Below are 6,000 nucleotides of genomic sequence, written 5' to 3'. Positions count from 1 at the left end.
TGGTGACCCCCAAGGGAAGTCGCTGTGGGTGTTGTCCACTGAGCTGAATTTGGGGCAGGAGGAGGAGGTTTGGTGTGTGCCTGTCGCTATCCAGGCTCTAGAGCCTTAAGCAAGAAGGGTTGGTTTGCAAATCCCAAGTGAGTTAAGGATAAGCCAGAGTCTTGAACTTGAAAGCCTAAATCCCAAACATGTTTCACTTCAGGTGTGTGCGTGTTGTAGTTATGAGCACGCCATAAAAGCAGCCAATGGGGCTGGGTAAGAAAGGAAAGGGTGGTCACCTCCCCTTTTCCCACTCTTCCCATTTCAGCTTCATATCCATTTCAGCTCCCCGCTCCTCCTGCCTTGGCTCTTGTGTGCTGTGCCTGGGTCTGCGGGAAGTGGCGTCACCCTCCCGTAAGTCATGCTCTGCCTCTCTGCACGTCCGCGCCAGCTGATTTGTGGAGCTGTGTCGGGTGTTTGCAGAGGAAGAGAGGCCTCTGAAGGATAGTCCTTGAGGATGGAAAGCTTTCAGTCAGCACCTTAAGGAGGTGGTGCTACTAAAGATGCTGGGACAAAATACTGCTGTGAAAGTGACGTTCAGGTGAGACCTAGCAGGAGTAGTTTCTGATTTCTAGGGGATGTACATACAATCCCTTCATTTCTACCTTACTTGCTATGAACCTAGGCTATGGATAGAAATAAAATTAAATTAAAGACTTAATAGGGCAATAATCATTTACCATGGGAAAAAGAAAAGTCTTTGTTGTTGCCTTGAATTAAAATATTCCTTTATCGTGTATTGTGTGATCCCCTATATGCAGTTTAGGATAATTTTGTGAGAAACTCCATGAAATGCATAAGCTTGATCTTATTTATTATGTAGATCCAGAGCACTTATTTTTGTGGCTTAGGAGAGTTAGGAATTGGAGCCTAATTGTGCAGAGATATTGGTGCTTTTGCTTGTTCTTCCATGGTTATCTTTGTGCTAGGAAGGATGTGTTACCTGGTCCTTTGCTGAACTAGGACCTGTCTCCTACTCTGTCTCTCAAGAGCAGCAGCACACAGGGGACTTTGCACCTTTTGTCCCTCCCACGCATAGCCCACCCTCACAGAGCCGGCAACTTCATGATCTTAGCAGACAAGTGACTTTTTCCTTTTTAAAAATTTTATGTTGTTTGGGAGCTTGGTCACTAAACAGGTGAGAAACTACACTTTGGAAATAAGATGAAGCATTGGGATCTGTGCAATTAAGTTTTTCCTAAGAAACCTCCCCAGCCAGACACAGGCAGAAAATGCTTTGGTGAGGATGTGCTGTTTGAGTGATGTTTCTCCTGCCCCAAGCTGCTTGTGTTTCATACAAATGCAGAGTGCAGTTGTACCAGGTAGGGAGAGAAAAACAGAAGTTTCCTGCTAATCCATTGCTCCTGCAGCTGTCTGTAGTGCAGAAGCACTAGGACAGACCTGCGTTTCCTGCTTCCCAAGCTTTTCTGCTACGGTTCAAAATGACACCTGGCCCCATTACAGCACTGTTATGTCTCATCCTGAGCTCGTCTTAAACTCTCCTCTACCCTGTCCTTAGCAAGATGCTGCTGCTCAATCCTGCTTGGCAAACCTCCACCATAATCAGCATCTTTTATTCCAGAGCCAGCATCCTGGACAAGTCCCAGGGTCTGAATTTCAGGGTGCAGAAAATTAGATAAATGTCCCTTCCTCTCTTTTTCAGCAACAGTCATTGCTGTGTCCCTCTGTCTGCTCTTACAGATGAGATCCCACCAAATCGTCCTTGCCTTCACCCTGGCTGAAGTGGCAAAGACATCGAGGCACCCTCCTCTGCTGCACTGTGTCTGCCTCTCCTCTTCTCTGCTGTCTTTGTGATTTCTCTCTTCATGGGAGTGCTGTCCCCTTTTTCTCATGGGAACCTCTTCCTAATGATCCCTGTTTCAGTCCAGTCCTGCTCTGTATTTATGCCTGCCTTGGGAGCAGTGCTCTCTCCCAAGCAACTTAGAGCCTCTGAGATTTTATTAAAATCAGGTTTTTTGAAAAAACCACCTCTGAGTGGTGTGGAAGGGAAACAAGCGAAAGCCTTGTTACCCGGCTGGGCAATCTCCTTTTGCCCCCCTATGTGTTCAGTCTCTGAGTACATGGGAACAGATTCTTTCACTGAAGCTCTGGGTTAGCTGTCAAGGGCAGAAATTATTAACACAAAATCCTCCTGTTGCACTTGGTGTTCCCCCATGTTTATTTTTAAAATGTCTGAAGACCATTAATCAACAAGTAAGTGCATGATGCCTCAGGTCGCAATGTTCCAGTAATTCATAATTAGAACTAAGTGTATAAGGCTGCGTGATCTGCCTTTCAAATGAAGAGGCCTTTTGCCAACCATCCCATTAGAAAAGGTCTTCTGATCCATGAAAAGAGGTGAAATCAGGGAATCACTGAAGAAAAATTTTGTAAATTGACCGCTGATGGTGAGTTGTTGAGGCAGCTGTACCCCCACAACTGTAAAACAATTACTAGCAGCAAGTTTTTCTTAAAGCAAATAAATGCCTTTGTGTGAGGTACCTTTACGCAGATTCAAATAAGAAAGGATTTGCCTCATTCATTCACTGTTCCCTTTTTTGTCATTTGATCTTTTTCTGTAGCTGGAGTATTAGCAGGGTTAAGATGAAAAGTCATAATAAATGACCTGATGACTAATGCATGCATTGGTCCAGAAGAGCCCAAATTAGCATCCTGCCCCATCAGACAGTGACAAGGGGTGAGATGAGGATGGCTCTGAAAGCACTGGATTCAGAGTTAAAAACCAGTGGTATTTTGCACTGCAGGTACGGGTATCGCTTCGCACAGGTTCTCGCAGGCAGGTGGCCATAGGACTTTAGAGACAGGCTTGGATGCCACAGCTCTGAATGACCTTGTGACCGAGAGTGTCACAAACAGCCTGCTCAGCACCTTCACTGATGGTGTGGGGGACAGCACTGTGGTGTGGGGAACACTGATGACTGTGAAGGACGGTGGTGCCATCAAGGCCGGAGAGCACAGTGTGGGATGTGCATAGCCTGGTACATGGTGGGGCTTTCAGGATGGATGTGCAGTCCCAGGTCCAGGTACAGCTGGGTTTACTTGACATCCACCCCCACTGAGGGTCCCAGCCCCCTCTTAATTTGCTGTGTAGGAAACCAGTGTTAGGGGCATAAATCAAGAGATGTAATGTGGAGGTAGATCACACAAATGTGGTTTTGTGCCTATACAATCTATATTTTGGGTTTTGCAAAAAAACCCAAAACACCTCAGAGTAAATGACACCAAGATATTGTCCCACAGATTAATTTAGTTGTCAAAAAATACATAAATAAATTTAATTCCATCTACAGCAGCAGTTGCTTCATAGAGTATTCATTTAATTGAAGAAAGACACCCAAAAGAAAAATTACATCACTCACTCACCAGAGCTTTCTCCTTATTAAAAGGAATGTTAATGGTGAGCCCCACGGGAATTATAAGGGTTAATAGCTTCAATATTCTGTTTCTCAGGTTACACACAAAAGTATCTTTGCGCTCAGTTTCCAGCCATTTATATCGTAGCATCGAAGGTGCCTGAGTGTGGACTAAAGCTGTTTTGTGTTAGAAACTGCATAACCATGGAATAAAAATGCTTCTTGTCTTGCTGCCAAATTTTTACTAAATATTAAAAATGAGTATCAGTAATGCTGATCAGCAAATAAGCTAGCCCTTCAAGACAGGTATACCATTACCCAAATTAATTCTTGAGCTGTCCAGGAAAAAATATTAAGGAAATGGGGAGAAATAAATCTCCAATGAAATAGGCATCTCTTAATACTTGTCTTAGCTAATGTTTTATATTAATCCTGTGAAAATAGCCTTGACACACTGTCACGTGCACTTTTAAAACCGTGATGAAACAGAACATTTTTAATACAATACAGTATCAGTAGAGCCTGCATGTCACTGCAGCTCGGGCAGATGTACTTTGGGCTTTGTGTATTTGTTGATTTTCCAGAGAGGTGAAAGAATGAATGTCATCATCAACAAGATCTTTTATTTCCTTTCTGTGGTGCCTGAGCAGAAATGCTGGATATGAAGCCAGGGGAATATGCCCTTGGCAATATGTTTTATGGTCCTGCCTGGGGCGTCCATTCTACCACTAGCTGAGAGTAATCTCTTATTATAGACTCACAACCCCCCAGAAATACGACGGGTTTAAGCTGCTATAAGAGAGATTCGAATTAGGTGCTGATGAGGCAAATAAAAGCAGTGGTGCTGAAGGCCAGGTGGTCCGGGCTGGCAGCAGCCATCTCCCGGGAAGGGTCAGGCCAGCACCTCTGCGGCAGCGTGAGCTGCAGCTGCTGACTTCGCTTTGGGGTGGTGCGGCGACACCAGGTGACCCCGCCAGGCTCCTGCAGGCCCCTGCTTACCTGTTTGTCTGGTACCTTGTGCAAACCTTTATCCTCCGCGGTGACACCTGCCGAGACCACTAACACCTCGTCTCCCCGGGGTAACCGCGCTTGCGGCTGGAGACGCTGGCGGCACCTTCGGGATCGCCAGCATCCGCCCAAGCTGGCAACATCAGGTGAGGTTCACAGCCCAGAAATAAAGTCTGTGTCCTGAATTGCTTGCAAATTTTATTAAGCCGGCCGTATCTTGCGCCCTGCCCGCCCGAGAACGAGCCTTGGCCAGAGCCATTTCAGATTGGATAGTCAGAGGAAGGAATAAAAAGAAGTCAGCCCCTTGTTTCAGGGTGAAAGAATTAAAGAAAAGCAAAAGATTGGAATAAACATACATGAAAGGGCCACCATAAGAGCTCCTTTCCTCTGCTCAGTCCATTACAAGAAAGTAAAATATGATAGATATTAGTAAATTAATTTTAAGATAGTAAAATTTATGAAACTATTAAAATAATATAAATAAAATATAACATTTATTTAATACACGTTGTTTAAAGCATATAATTTCTGAACAAAGTATTTGAGATACATGTTTACCCATATATATACAGGGGTAGTCTAAATGCTGAGCAGGTTTCAGCAGGAGATTCTTTCTGCTGAAATCAAAGTCGACTGGGACCAAAGGAGTAGCTGCCCACAGACATCTGGAGGGTATCAGGGCTCAGTGCTTCCACCCAGCTGTGAGTGGTACCGTGCAGTAACCCCCGGCCTACCGGGCAAAGTCCATCCAAACAAACCCTGCCCAAACCCCTCTAGGCAAGGGAGCTCTGTGCAGGTTAGGAGCTGGGGATGGGCAGGAGATAACCGTGTCACCACTTCCCATGAAAATACAGAAACTCATTCTTGCAAAACAAGTTGCTTCAAGCTAACATCTAGAAGTCTAAACAAATCCAGGTTCCAAATGCAAGGTGCTAATGCAAAACCAACTAGGGAAGGGACCTTCCCCATCCCCAAAGAGTTTATTATCAAGTGCAAAGATGCAGGGTCATTACATTATCATGCTCATGTACAGATGGAGAAGTTATACATGGGAGGGATTAATTTGCTGATGATCACACTGGAAATAGCAACAAAGCTGCACACTGGCAACAAGTGCACTGAGCTCCAACTGGGACCATACTCCTGAGGGGGCAGCATGTATGGTGTGATCCCTCATAACAAAAGAAATTCTGTTTCTCTACCACTGCCAAACATCCACAGAATCAATTTTCACTTGTAGCTTCTTTATGTGCTTGAGTGGTATTTCTGTGACCCTTAGGTCCTGCCGTAAGCAGCGAGCGATCACCTCCAGTCTCTACAAACGCATGGAATCTGGTCCCAGAGACTCACCAGGGAGGGTGATTGCTGCATTCCTCCAGGAAGCAGTGATCCATTGCAAGGGCTTCTTTAAACCCTTTCACTCAGTAGCAAGGGAAGGGTGTCCAAGCATATTTTCCCTTCAAGTGGAGAGGCTGTCTCATAGCTCTTGGCTGCTCTCTGTCCCTGCAGCATGCTGGCACTCACCATTAGCATCCCAGGCCTTTTGACATTCAAGACATTTTGGGCAGTGATCACAGCC

Source organism: Hirundo rustica, chromosome 5 (assembly GCF_015227805.2).
Source record: "Hirundo rustica isolate bHirRus1 chromosome 5, bHirRus1.pri.v3, whole genome shotgun sequence".
NCBI lineage: Eukaryota > Metazoa > Chordata > Aves > Passeriformes > Hirundinidae > Hirundo > Hirundo rustica.
The sequence above is the reverse complement of the archived record's forward strand: the minus strand, read 5'-3'. Positions refer to the sequence as shown.